Below are 14619 nucleotides of genomic sequence, written 5' to 3'. Positions count from 1 at the left end.
GGGAATTCAGCGGCGGCAGCGGGTCTATAAATGGCTCCAGAGACCAGGTAAGGCCCCAGAGCATCGGCGGGAATTCAGACAGCCGGGCTATAAAGGCTCCAGATACCAGGTAAGGCGTACCAGTCTCCAAACTCGGAACTCAGAGGGAAGGAGAGAGATAAAAAATAATCGAATTGTGACGTCACCAGAAAGCAGGTAAGTGATTGGTTGGTGAGTATTTCTCTCATTTTAAACTTAAACTCTGTGGTTTATAGTTTCTAAGGTGTGTTATTCATCATCTAGAATCGGGGCAGAGGGTATTTAATAATAATATTAATCAATTTAATTAATTACATAGAATGGGAGAGCAGGTGATGTGTTGCTTCTGCAATATGTGGGAGCTGGTGGACAAAATTGATGCTCACGGTGATCCCATTTGCAGTAAGTGCTCGCTGCATGAGGAATTCTGGCTCCGTGTTGAAGAGCTGGAGTCCGAGCTTCAAACACTGAGACACATCAGGGAGGGGGAGAGGTACCTGGATTCTGTGTTGCAGGAGGTAGTCACACCAATTAGATTAATTAATGCAGACGTAGTCCGTGGCCAGCGACAGGGTTTTGTGACTAGAAGTGAGGCAGGTACGGGGATCCAGGAGGTAGTGTTGGAGGAGCCGCAGCCCTTGCTCTTGTCCAACAGGTTTGAGGCTCTTACTCCCTGTGAGGATGGGAAGCGGGACTGCGGGGAGGATGAGCAACCTGGCCACAGCAACGTGGAGTGGGGGGCCATTCAATTGGGGGGAGTTAAAAGAAATGTTGTAGTGGTAGGGGATAGTATCGTTAGGGGGATAGATAGAGTTCTTTGCAGCCGAGAGCGAGAGTCCTGAAGGTTGTGTTGCCTGCCCGGTGCCAGGGTTAAGGACATCTCCTCTGGGCTTCAGAGAAACTTGGAGTGTGAGGGGGCGAATCCAGTTGTCGTGGCCCATGTTGGTACCAACGACATAGATAAGACAAGAAAAGAGGTTCTGCTGAGGGAGTTTGAGCAGCTAGGCGCCAAATTAAAAAGCAGAACCACAAGGGTAATAATCTCTGGATTACTACCTGAGCCACTTGCAAATTTGGCAAGGGTAAATAAAATTATAGAGAGTTAAATGCGTGGCTCAAAGCCTGGTGTGGGAGAAATGGCTTTTGCTTCCTGGGACACTGGCATCAGTACTGTGACAGGAGAGAGCTGTTACATTGGAACAGACTTCACTTGGCCAGTGCTGGGTCAAGAATCCTGGTGAATCGAATAACTAGGGCTGTAGAGAGGGCTTTAAACTAATTAGTGGGGGGGAGGTTTTAAGAGAGAGAAAAATAAAAATGACAGCGGAGAAGGCAATAGAGCAAGGTAGCAGTGGGGGAAGTAAAATCCAGAGAGTGGCAGGAAGGGACAGAATGTATAAAGATAATGGTAAAGTAGTAAAAGGGGTAAAAGCAGGAATAAATTGTCAGAAAACATATTTGAAAGTTCTTTAACTGAATGCACGCAGCATTCGTAACATAATAGATGAGTTGACGGTACAAATAACTACACATGGGTATGATCTGGTGGCCATTACGGAAACATGGCTGCAAGATAATCATGACAGGGAACTAAACATACAAGGGCATTTGACAATTAGGAAGGACAGACAGGATGGAAAGGGAGGTGGGGTTGCTATGTTAATCAAGGATGGAATCAGTGCAATAGTCAGAAATGATATTGGGTCAAAGGATCAGGATAGTGAAACAGTTTGGGTGGAGATAAGGAATAATAAGGGTAAAAAGTCACTCGTGGGCGTAGTCTATAGGCCTCCTAACAGTTGCAACTCTGTTGGTCGGAGTATAAATCAGGAAATAGTTGGGGCTTGTAATAAGGGAACAGCTATAATCATGGGGGATTTTAACTTTCATATTGACTGGGCTAATCAAATTGGGCATGGCAGCCTTGAGGAAGAGTTCATAGAGTGTATTAGGGATGGGTTCCTCGAGCAGTGTGTAACTGAACCAACCAGGGGGCAGGCAATCTTACACCTGGTCCTGTGTAATGAGACAGGATTAATAAAAAGTGTCCTAGTAAAGAATCCCCATGGAATGAGTGATCATAATATGGTTGAAATCCAAATTCAATTTGAGGGTGAGAGAGTTGGATCTCAAACCAGCGTACTGAGCTTAAATGAAGGAGACTATGAAGGTATGAGAGTTGAATTGACTAAAGTGGACTGGGAAAACTGATTAAAGTGTAAGATGGTACAAGTGCAGTGGTCTACATTCAAGGAGATATTTCACATCTTTCAAGATAAATATATGCCACTGAGGAAAAAGGGGAGTAAAAGAAAGAACATCCATCCGTGGCTTAGTAAAGTAATAAAGGATAGTATCCGACTGAAAAGAAGGGCATATAAAGTAGCCAAATCTAGTGGGAGGATAGAAGATTGGGAAGCATTTAAAAGCCAGCAAACAATAACTAAAGGATCAATTAAGAAAGGGAAGATAGATTATGAAAGTAAATTAGCAAAAAATATAAAAACAGATAGCAAGAGTTTCTACAGCTATATAAAAAGAAAAATGGTGGCTAAAGTGAACGTTGGTCCCTCAGAAGATAAGACAGGAAATTAGTGGTGGGGAACATGGAGATGGCAATGATGCTGAACAAATATTTTGTATCAGTCTTTACAGTAGAGAACACTAAAAATATCCCAAAACTGGACAAACAGGGGGCAATGGGGGGGGGGGTGGGTAGGAGCTAAACACGATTAAAATCTCTAAGGAGATGGTACTCGGTAAAATAATGGGACTTAAGGCGGATAAATCCCCCGGTCCTGATGGCCAACATCCTAGGGTCTTGAGAGATGTGGCGGTAGGGATTGTGGATGCATTGGTGATTATTTTCCAAAACTTCCTGGACTCAGGAAAGGCCCGGCAGATTGGAAAACTGCTAATGTAACACCCTTATTTAAGAAGGGAAGTAGACAAAAAGCTGGAAACTATAGACCAGTTAGCCTAACATCTGTGGTTGGCAAAATGTTGGAGTCCATTATTAAGGAAACAGTAACAGAGCATTTGGATAAACATAATTTAATAGGACAGAGTCAGCATGGTTTTATGAAGGGGGAGTCATGTTTGACAAATTTGCTGGATGAAGGGTGGATAAAGGGGAACCAGTGGATGTAGTGTATTTGGACTTCCAAAAGGCATTTGACAAGGTTCCACACAAAAGCTTACTGGTCAAGATAAATAATCACGGGATTGGGGGTAATATACTGGCATTGGTGGAACATTGGCTATCTAACAGAAAACAAAGAGTTGGGTTAAATGGTTCGTTCTCGGGCTGACAATCATGAACTAGTGGTTTTCCGCAGGGGTCATTGCTGGGATGCCAACTCTTTACGATTTATATTAACGATTTGGAGGAAGGGACCGAGTGCAACATATCCAAGTTTGCCGACGATACAAAGATGGGAGGGAAAGCAGTGAGTGAGGAGGACATTAAAAGCCTGCAAAAGGACATAGACAGGCTAAGTGAGTGGGCAGAGATTTGGCAGATGGAATATAATATTGGAAAGTGTGAGGTTATTCACTTTGACAGAAATAATCAAAGAGCAAGTTATTATCTAAATGGAGAGAAACTGCAATGTGCTACAGTACAAAGGTATCTGGGGGTCCTGGTGCATGAAACACAAAAGGTTAGTATGCAGATGCAGCATGTGATCAGGAAGGCCAATGGAATCTTTGCTTTTATTGCAAGGGGGATGGAGTATAAAAACAGGGAAGTCTTGCTGCAGTTATACAGGGTATTGGTGAGGCCACACCTGGAATACTGCGTGCAGTTTTGGTTTCCATATTTAAGAAAAGATATACTTGCTCTCGAGGTGGTTAAGAGAAGGTTCACTCGGTTGATTCCGGAGATGAGGAGGTTGATGTATGAGGAAAGTTTGAGTAGGTTGGGCCTCTACTCATTGGAGTTCAGAAGAATGAGAGGCGATCTTATCGAAACATATAAGATTGTGAGGGGGCTTGATCGGGTGGATGCGGTAAGGATGTTTCCACTGATGGGTGAGACTAGAACAAGGGGGCATAATCTTAGAATAAGGGGCTGCCCTTTCAAAACTGAGATGAGGAGGAACTTCTTCAGTCAGAGGCTAGTAAATCTATGGAATTTGCTACCCCAGACAGTTTCCTAGCAGATAAGGGAATTAGGGGTTATGGGGAGAGGGCAGGGAAGTGGATGTGAGTCTAGAATCAGATCAGCCATTATCCTATTGAATGGCGGAACAGGCCCGAGGGGCCATATGGCCTACTCCTGCTCCTACTTCTTATGTTCTTATGTTTTATGATGCCTTCATGCTGTACCAGCACTCATCCAACCACCAGATCACGTTTACGGCTGGCTGCTAGATGATAAGGGCTATTCGCTTTGCACCTGTCTCCTGTGTCCCCTCCAAAAAACCAACGCTCGTGCCCAGCACTCATATAATGAGATCCATGCTGCCACCAGGAACATCCTTGAGCAGATCATCTACCTACTGAAGCAGCGGTACTGCTGCACTAACAGCTCAGGAGGAGCACTCCAGTAATCGCCGGGAGGGAGGGTGGAGCCAGACATACAATCGTCCTTCCACATGGGTTGTTCATGACAGGCTCATCAGACTCCGATTCACATGAATGAAACCCCAGATCCATGGAGCTCATCACAGCCTGATCATTCAATCCCTGTCACTTGCCATATCACAGCGTCTTCCTGGGCACAAAGCTGAAATGAGAGACAAAACAAAATATTCCAAACACCATTAATACATTTATCTATAAACATATTTCATTTATCGCACATATCACATGAATTCTAATAGCTAATGTGAGTAACTTTGAAATTAAATTATCTAGGAACAAAAAAGAGAATAGTTAAATATTTTACAGGCACATCAATAAGAATGGAAGGTCGTGATGGGAATTGGGCCACTAAGGTGGGGACACGCTAATATCACAGGCAACGATGGAGAGATGGCAGAAATATTAAATGATTACTTTGCTTCCGTATTTACCAGTTAGCTAGAACAAGTGGACATGACATCATATGATGAGATTAGGAATGAGATAACTGCATTGGAAATAAAAAGATATATTAAATGAACTAATCAAACTGAAAGAGGATAAAAGCCCCGATCCACGGGTCACAGGCTAAGGATAAGGGGTAGGCCATTTAGGATAGAAATGAGGAGGAATTTCTTCACCCAGAGAGTGGTGAACCTGTGGAACTCTCTAACGCAGAAGGCAGTAAAGTCCATAGAAGATATGAGCAACAGTAGGCCATTCGGCCGCTCGAGCCTGCTCCGCCCTTCGATGAGATCATGGCTGATCATCCAAACTCAGTACCCCTTACCGGCCTTCTCCCCATATCCCTTGAAACCTTGAGTTCTATGAAATATATCTAACTCCTTCTTGAATATAATTAAAGACATGGCCTCAACCACCTTCTGTGGTAGAGAATTCCACAGGTTCACCTCTCTCTGGGTGAAGAAATTCTTCCCTATCTCTGTCCTAAGTGGCTTACCCCATATCCTTAGACTCTGACCCCTGGTTCTGGACTCTCAGACCATCGGGAACATTCTACCTGCATCTAGTTTGTCCAGACCTGTCAGAATTTTATAAGTTTCGATGAGATCCCCTCTCATTCTTCTAAACTCCAGCGATTATAATCTCAATCGAACCAATCTCTCCTCATACATCATTCGTGCCATCCCAGGGATCAGACTTGTGAATCTTCGCTGAAATCCTTCCATGGCAAGAACATCTTTCCTCAGATAAGGCGACCAAAACTGCACACAGTACTCAAGGTGTGGTCTCACCTAGGCCCTGTACAACTGCAGCACGACATCCTTGCTCCTGTACTCAAAACATTTCGCTATGAAGGCCAACATACCATTTGCCTTCTTCACCACCTGCTGCACCTGCATGCTTACTTTCAGCGACTGTTGCACAAGGACACCCAGGTCTCGTTGCACTTCCCCTTCTTCCAATCTATTGCCATTCAGATAATAGTCTGCCTTTCTGTTTTTGACACCAAAGTGGATAACCTCGCATGTATCCACGTTATATTGCATCTGCAACGCTCCTGCCCAATCAGCCAACCTGTCCAAATCACCCTGGAGTTTCTCGGTATCCGCCTCGCAGCACACATGCCCACCCAGCTTTGTGTCGTCTGCAAACTTGGAGATATTACATCTAGTTCCCTTATCTGGATCATTAATGTATATTGTGAATTGCTGGAGCCCAAGGACCGATCCCTGCGGTACCCCGCCAGTCACTGCCTGCCACTCGGAAAATGACCCGTTAATTCCTACTCTCTGCTTTCTGTCCACCAACCTGTTCTCTATCCAAGTCAATACCTTGCTCCCAATCCCATGTGCCTTAACTTTACACGCTAATCTCTTATGTGGGACCTTATCGAAAGCCTTTTGAAAGTCCAAATACACCAGATCTACTAGTTCTCCCTTATCTATTTTCCCAATTCATTAAATATATTCAAGAAGGATTTGGATATATTTCTTAAGGCTAAAGGGATCAAGGGGTATGGGGAGAAAGCAGGGACCGGGTACTGTATTTTGATGATCAGCCATGATCGCATTGAATGGCAGAGCAGGATCGAGGGGCCGAATGGCCTACTCCTGCTCCTATCTTCAATATTATGACACATATTTAATAATGTGTCTGAAAAGGTGTAGCTCCAGAGGACTGACAGATAGCTAACGTAATACTTATATTTAAGAAGGGAGTTAGAACATGTCCAGAGAACTATACATCAAGCAGCTTAATGTCAGTCGTAGGAAACATAATGGATTCCCTACTAAAGGAAAAAATAGAAAAACATCTAGAAACCAAAATAAAAAAAAAGGAATAGTCAGCATGGATTTCAAAGGGAAAGTCTTGCTTGACCAACTTCAGTGAATTTTTTGATAAGTTAACAGAGAGATTCGAGAGCGTTAATGCAGTAGATGTAATTTATCTAGGTTTTCATATGCCTTCAATAATGTAGTACATAATAGAGTAATGAACAAGGTCAGAGAATGCAGAGTCAGTGGGTAAGTAGCAGAATGGAAAGCTAATAACTAATGAGAGGAACTATGAAATTAAATTGACGAAAGGTCATCGAACTGAAACGTTAAAATTGTTTCTATTTCAAAGATGCTGCCTAGCCTGCTGAGTAGCTCCAGCATTTTCTGTTTTTTTATTTTAGAATGGAAAGCTAGCTGGCTTCTAAACAGAAAGCAGACAGTAGGGCTAAAGGGTAGCTATTCACTGTGGCAGAAGGTTTCACAAGGATCAGTGTTGGGACCACTGTCGCTCACACGTTATATTAATGATTTAGGATTTGAAATCAAAAACACAATTTCTAAATTTGCGGATGGCACCACGTTGGCAGGGTGGGGTTGAGTAGTCAATGCTGAGGACTGCTAGACATTACAGGGTGACATTAATAGATTTGCAGAATGTGCATATATTTGGCAAATTAATTTCAACACAGATAAATGTGAGGTTTTACATTTTGATAGGAAGAATAAGGAGGTCACTTATTACTTGTGTGGTGCGGGTCTGGGTGGGTTGAAGGAAAAAAGGGATCTGGGAGTAGAAATACACAAATCGCTAAAAGTAGCAACAAACGTTAATAAGTCCATAAAAAAGTAAACCATGCCCTAGGGTTTATTTCCAGAGGAGAAGAATTGAAAAGCAGTGAAGTTATGCTGAACTTATATCGAACCTTGGTTAGACCACACTAGGAGTACAGCGTACAATTCTGGTCGCCATGTTGAAGAGAAGGATATAAAGGCACTGGAGAGGCAGCAGAGCAGATTTACAAGGATGAAACCACAAATGCGACGGTATGCCTATCAGCAAAGAACGAACAGGTTGCATCTACTTTCTCTTGGAAAAAAGAAGGCTGAGGGGTGAACTTACAGAGTTCTTTAAAATTATGAAAGATATTGATAGAGTAGATGCAGAGACATGTAGCTAGAGGCTATCAGTATAAGCTAGTCACAAAGAAATCGAATAGAGAATTCAGAAGAAATGTCTTTACCAGTGAGTGGTGAGAATGTAGAAGTCGCTACCACAGGGAGTGGTTGAAGCGAATATTACAGATGCATTTAAGGGGAGGCTAGACAAGCATATGAGGGAGAAAGGAACAGAGGGTTATGCTTATAGATTTAGTTGAGGAATGACGGAAGGCGGCTAGAGTGGAGAATACACTTAAAATATATAAGTAACCAGGACTAGATGAAATGCATCCTAGGATGCTGAGGGAAATAAAGGTGGAAATTGTGGAGGTACTGACCATATTTTTCCAATACTAATTAGACACGGGGTGTTGCCAGAGGGCTGGAAAATTGTAAATGCCACAACCGTGTTCAAACAAGGTGTAAGGAAATACCAGCAACTACAGGCCAGTCAGTTTTACCTCAATAGTTGGTAGCTTTAAGAACCGATAATCCGGGACAAAATTAACAGTCACTTCGACAAGTGTTGATTAATTAAGCAAACGCAGCAGGATTAGTTAAAGGAAAATCCTGTTTAACTAACTTGATTTAATTCTTTGATGAGGCAACAGAAGAAGGTTGATAAGGGCAATGAGGTATATGTGGTGTACATGGACTTCCAAAAGGCGTTTGATAAAGTGCCACATAATAGGCTTGCTAGCAAAGTTGAAGCCCATGGAATAAAACGGAGAGCAGCAGCCTGGATACAGAATTGGCAAAGTGAAAGGAAGCAGAGAGTAGTGGTGAACAGTTGTTTTGAGGACTGGAGGAAGGTACACAGTGGTGTTCCCCAGGGGTCGTTATTGGGCCACTACTTTTCTAGATATATGTTAATGAGTTAGACTTGTGTGTACAGGGCACAGTTACAAAACTTTCAGCTGGCACAACACTTGCAAGTATAGTGAACAGTGAGGAGGTTATGATAGACTTCAGGAAGAAATAAACAGACTGGTGGAATTGGGCAGACACGTGGCAGATGCAATTGAATGCAGAAAAGTGTGAAGTAATAAATTATGGTAGGAAGAACGAGGAGAGGTAATATAAACTAAAGTGTACAATTCTAAAGCGGCTACATGAACAGAGAAACCTGGGGTTATATGTGCACAAATCGTTGAAGGTGGCAGGGCAAGTGGCAAAAGTAGTTAAAACAAACCATACAGGATGCTGGACTATGTAAATTGAGGCATAGAGTACAAAATTGAGGAGGTGATGATGAAAATTTATAAAGCACTGGTTCAGCCTCAACTGAAGTATTGGCCCAGAAATTCGTGTCCCAACGCCTGAGTACGCACAGTGTACTCATGCGTGGGCCCTTTGGAAGTGCCAGTTTTCTGCATGCACAGCGCATGCATGGGAAATCGGCAATTCTGCTCCCCTGAAAGCAGGGGTTCAGAGGTGGAACGCGTGTGACTTTTGAGGCAGCGCGTGCGCATTGAACTTCTGCTTTTTTGTGAATTGCTGCAGTGAGGGTAAGTCCCCAGCATTTACACATCTAAAAAGCAGGAGGAAAGCCCCTGAGAAGCTCCGTAACGCTCAGTATGAAGAACTATTTCATCAGTGGAGCTTCTTAACGGCACATTTTTGGTTGTGAAAGGGAGGAAAGTTATTTTAAGAAAGTCTGAGCTAAGTTTCCAACTTTAATTTTTTTTTAAAAACGGGTTTGGAGTAATGTAGTTATAAGGAGCAACTTTTGCTGTGTGCAAGGCCTAATTGAATTAGATTTGTATTTAAATGTGAAAATGACTGCTTAATAATGAATAATTTAACATATACAAAATCTTTAAGAAAGAAGCTTTTCATCATTAATATATATTCTTTTAAGTAAGTATGTATGTCTGTATATATTCCTTTAAGTATGTGTATGTATGTATGTATATATTCCTTTCAGTATGTGTATGAAGTTATGTATGTAATTATGATTTTCAGAAAATGTTAGTTATTGGAAAATCATCTCGGGCTGTGATATTCATCAGGCGGGTATGACGTGTTCCCAAGCCGATAACGCATGTTTCTTGCCATAGCCCGAGGTGATTTTCTAGCCACTCACATTATTAAAATTACTTTAACAATTCTTTCCATTTTTTCCTTACAAGGACGTCTGTGTAAAGAGGAGGCCTGTGAGTGAGAAACATGCCCTCTAGAAATGATGCCCTGATGCTCTGTGTGATTTTGCTTCAAAGAATTCGAAACGCCAAGGACAACATAGAAGAGGGAGGAACCATAACCTTCTCCTGATCAGAAGGAACTACTACCCACCCCAGAGAGTGTACAGGGAGAGGCGATCATTTGAGATGCTCTCGGAGGAGTTGTGTGTGAGGAGGCTGCGCTTCAGTAAAGAGGCATGTTGAAGGAGGACCTGCAACCACGCTCGAAGACCCGCACTGCCTTGTCAGTGAACATGAAGGTAACCACAGCATTGAACTTCTTTGCAAGTGGGTCATTTCAAGCAGGCACCGGTGACATAAGCAATATCTCCAAGTATGCTGCGAGGGTCTGCATTCACCAGGTCACAGATGCCATTTTCCATAGGCTTTCAGAGTTCATTAAGTATGACTTGTCCACTCGACAACAAAAGGAGTTGGTCTTTGCATTTCAACGCATTGCTGTGTTCCCCAAAGTGATTGGGGCCGTCGATGGAACCCATATTGCATTGAAGGCACCACTGGATGCACCTGTGAAATACATCAACAGGAAGGGGCATCATTCATTGAATGTAATGATACTATGTGATGCGCACCTCAGGATCCTAAACGTGAATGTAGCACACCGGGGAAGTAATCTTTACTCCGTCGTCCTCCATAACTCTAACTTATATGATGCTCTCAGCAAATTGCCTCCAAGATCCGCATGGATATTGGGTGACAAGGGCTACCTGCTAAGACCATGGCTGATGAATCCCTACCGCAAGACCAATAATGAGGCTCAGGAGAGATACAACCAGGCACACGTGTCCACACGTCAAGTGGTGGAGAGGACAATTGGAGTTCTGAAATCCTGCTTCCGGTTCCTGGATAGATCAGGGGGGACCTTGCAGTATTCTCACCAGATAGTGGCACGGATTGTGATGGCCTGTTGTGCTTTGCATAACTTTGCCCTGCAGGAAGGACTGACCCGTAACACTACAGAAGTGCTCCCTGCTGAAATGGAGGACATAAGCAATGCCAATGTGCCTGTGGCCAGGCCTCATGGGGAGGAGCCAAGTACTGCCGAAGGTAAGGCTGCTCGGGAACTGCTAGTAGCCAACACCTTCACGAGGTAGTGTCACCTTGTACCTACCCCTCCCCTCGCAAAGCAAAGAAAGGAGCAGACACAATTTAAAGTGAAGCAGCGAACTTTTATTGCATCATCAAACAGTTTTCAGGTTCAGTTTTGATGCAGATATTTTATAACTTTTAAATGTAAACTAGCTATTTTCTACTTTTCAAACATTTGTGAACATGAATAGTTCAGAAAAAAGTTTGTAAACAGTTTAAAGTGACTTTTCTTTGTTTCAAAGTGCAATTAAGACATTGAAGATGCTAACTACCTATTTTCAACTTTTCAAACATTTGCAAACATAAATAGTTTGGAATAAACTTTTTAAACAGTTTAAAGTAACTTTTGTTGGCTTCTTAGTGCAATAAAGACATTCAAGGTGGAGACTAGCTATTTTCTAATTTTCAAACAGTTGTTGTATAAATGCTTGTGCTCCAATAAAAGTTGAAATGTTTTTCAAAGTGACGACAGGCTGTACTTTTTAAACGAAAGGCTACATATCCTTTCACTCAGAAATATACATTTCAATGAAAAAAGCAAAGACAACATTTAACATATCAATAAAATGAAAATTTAAACATTTGAATGATTTGCCACCTCGCATCTGTGACTGAGGGTCCAAGGAGGTGCATTGCACAAAAGGTGACACTGTAACGTTTCCTGCACCTTTTCCCTCCCCGTGACTGGAGCCGTGAGGAGATTGCTGAGGTCATCGTCAGTGAAATTCTGAGTTATTTTAAGGACGTGAATTGTGCTCATTCCAGCCATTTCACTTTGCTAATTAAATAAAATAAATGAAAAAAATGCTTTCAGGGCTTTTAAAACTCTTTAAATTGCTTCAAATCTCTTTAAATCTATTTAACATTCTTCCAATTCCTTTAACAGTATGTAAAACTTTATAAAAGTTACCAAAAGATTCATAAAAATACAAAGAACCTACTCACCATGCTGCTTCTGATACTAACAAGGCTTTGTTGCTTGAGAGAAAGATTGGGGGCGTGTCTTATGCTAATAATACCTCACAGGGCGTGTCTCCCTTACCCTCCACGCTGGACGCTTCGCGTAGGCTGCACTCCTGGGCGGCGTGACGTCAGACGCAGCCCGGGACTGCTCCTGAAGAAAACGGAATTCCAGCTTGCCGAGAGCACAACGGCCGGCGCGCTAGGTAAGTGCACATCGGGGGCGTACAGGCGCGGCAAGCTCCCGACCCTAATTTCTGGGCCAATAAGCTGAACAAACATAAACAACACAGGTGCTTTAGACAGGGAATTTTCCCTGAGCCAGATTATCTGTCTTATCAAATAAAATAAGGTGAAACTATCTTCCTGATCAATTAACTTCAAAATGTTTTTATATTGAATTCGTTTCAATTTAATTTGAAAAAAGTGAATTAGACATACACAGAGAAAAATACACTTCATCAGATTTTAAACGGAACCGCCAGGCTGGAAAACCAGGGGTTGATTGACCGCCTGTTTTACAACCCACCTGAGTATAATGTAGTACAATAGAGCAGCCGATCCGACCCCGTCACATCACTACTGGTCGTGCTGGGAATAAAAATAATTAAATACTAAAAAAAAACAAATTTGAATGCGAGCAAAGGCGCAGCTGGTGCAATAACTCCATTCGAAGATATTTATTATTTTATAATTTCGACTATGATGCAAGAATCTGGGAATAACATGCAACAGTTGCTTCTCCCGGAGTAAGAGCTAAATTAACATTGGTGTCAATGTAAAATGAAAGGTACTGAATTGGCATTCCATTCTGACGTCACTGATTTATATTCCATCACCTTCAATGAAATTGAAAATCGCGTGCCGTGTGTAATGGGCGACTGATACCATATCCGCCATTTTACATTATCCCCGGTAGTTAAAATTACCCCAGGATTTGGTTGGGGTGAATTTGTCCTGGGCAGAAGGGAAACACAGCCAAATGACAATTGGCTGCCAGTTTTACACTCTGCCTCTTTTTCTGTTCCTCAACTTCACTGAATACTAAAATCGGTGTTTCAGATCCTGTTTCAGTCAGAAAATGAACATTCAACCAATTAGCCGTTTCTTGTTGCTTTAAAGCCCCTTGTACAGTGTCCTGGAGGTAATTCAGAGAGGTTTTGAACTACATGATTAAGCATCCACTGGCTGTAATTAGTAAGTCAATTACATAGATAAAATGACTTCATCAGTTAAAACAAATTAAAAGCACGAATAGATACAATGTGAATGCGCGCATATATCATGTGGCGTGGAATAAAATTGCTTCCTGTTCTCCAACATTAAATTATACACAGAGTTGTGCAGGCACCACCTAAACTGGACACTTTAAAACATATTATCCCATGTCCGTAAATGAGAAACCTTCAGGTATATGTTTACTCTTCTCAAGTGCTTGAAAAGCAGCTTGTATCAATAGACAGGATTGTGTCCAGGCTCCGTGGTTTGACACAGAGACAGGAGCACTCGTAGATACTTATGGAGTTAACGGCCATGTCTCCCCCCTCGAGCACTCCGTCCTGGATGGTGAGAAATGGGCAGCATTTGGGATGAGATAATACGCAGCAGCAATCTTGGGTTAGTGAGGAACAAATCAACCCCGGTTCCATCTTCTAATAGAACTAAGCATCTGTGCACTTCTGATGAGGTCTGGATTGACTTGAACTAGCCTCCTGCTTTTCAATGACCAAAGGCTGTTAGCATATTTAGAAAGACTCCTGGGAAATGTGGGGATAGATTGTCATCTTTACACAACTTCCACGACAGATTTAGACAGATGTAAATGTTGGCTGTGGGGAAAATAAGCACTACATTTGCCAAAGATGCAGCTTGTTAAAAGCTTTTTTAGTCCGGTAATTGTACACAAGTGGTTAAAACCAGCTTCACGCACAGAAATCATGTCTCAGCTTTTCTTTGTATCTTTTTGTTGTGAATGTTCAGTGTGTAGTTGGACATTGCTTTTGAGGAAAGCCACTCACTTCAGATTTGTTCAAGTATATGGCTGTAGAGCGGCTTATGAATTTTAACAGAGAGTTAGTCAATTTCAAGAAGACTTGTGGAGTTTAATGTCTGCGCTTTTAAAATCAGTGGAAATTGCTCTGATGGTTTATAGAGAGGACAGTGGACAGATACTGCCACTCCTGTGCCTGGGTTGATTGGATAACCTGGGCACCGTGAATACAGGGAACCAGGCAGAGATCCAGCCCATTTGCCTGGCCATTTAATTTAACTAAAGGTAGCGCTGCATAAGAACATTAAGTACAGTGCAATTTTAACAGAAAAATTGTGAAGAAATAACTTTTTACAACATGAGGCAACTACTCTAAAGTATTTGAAGGTAG

This window comes from Somniosus microcephalus, unplaced genomic scaffold (genome assembly GCF_052327205.1).
Source record: "Somniosus microcephalus isolate GS21.2 unplaced genomic scaffold, FLI_Smic_1.0 unresolved_chr1, whole genome shotgun sequence".
In the NCBI taxonomy this organism is placed as follows: Eukaryota; Metazoa; Chordata; class Chondrichthyes; order Squaliformes; family Somniosidae; genus Somniosus; species Somniosus microcephalus.
This window is presented reverse-complemented; position numbering follows the sequence as displayed.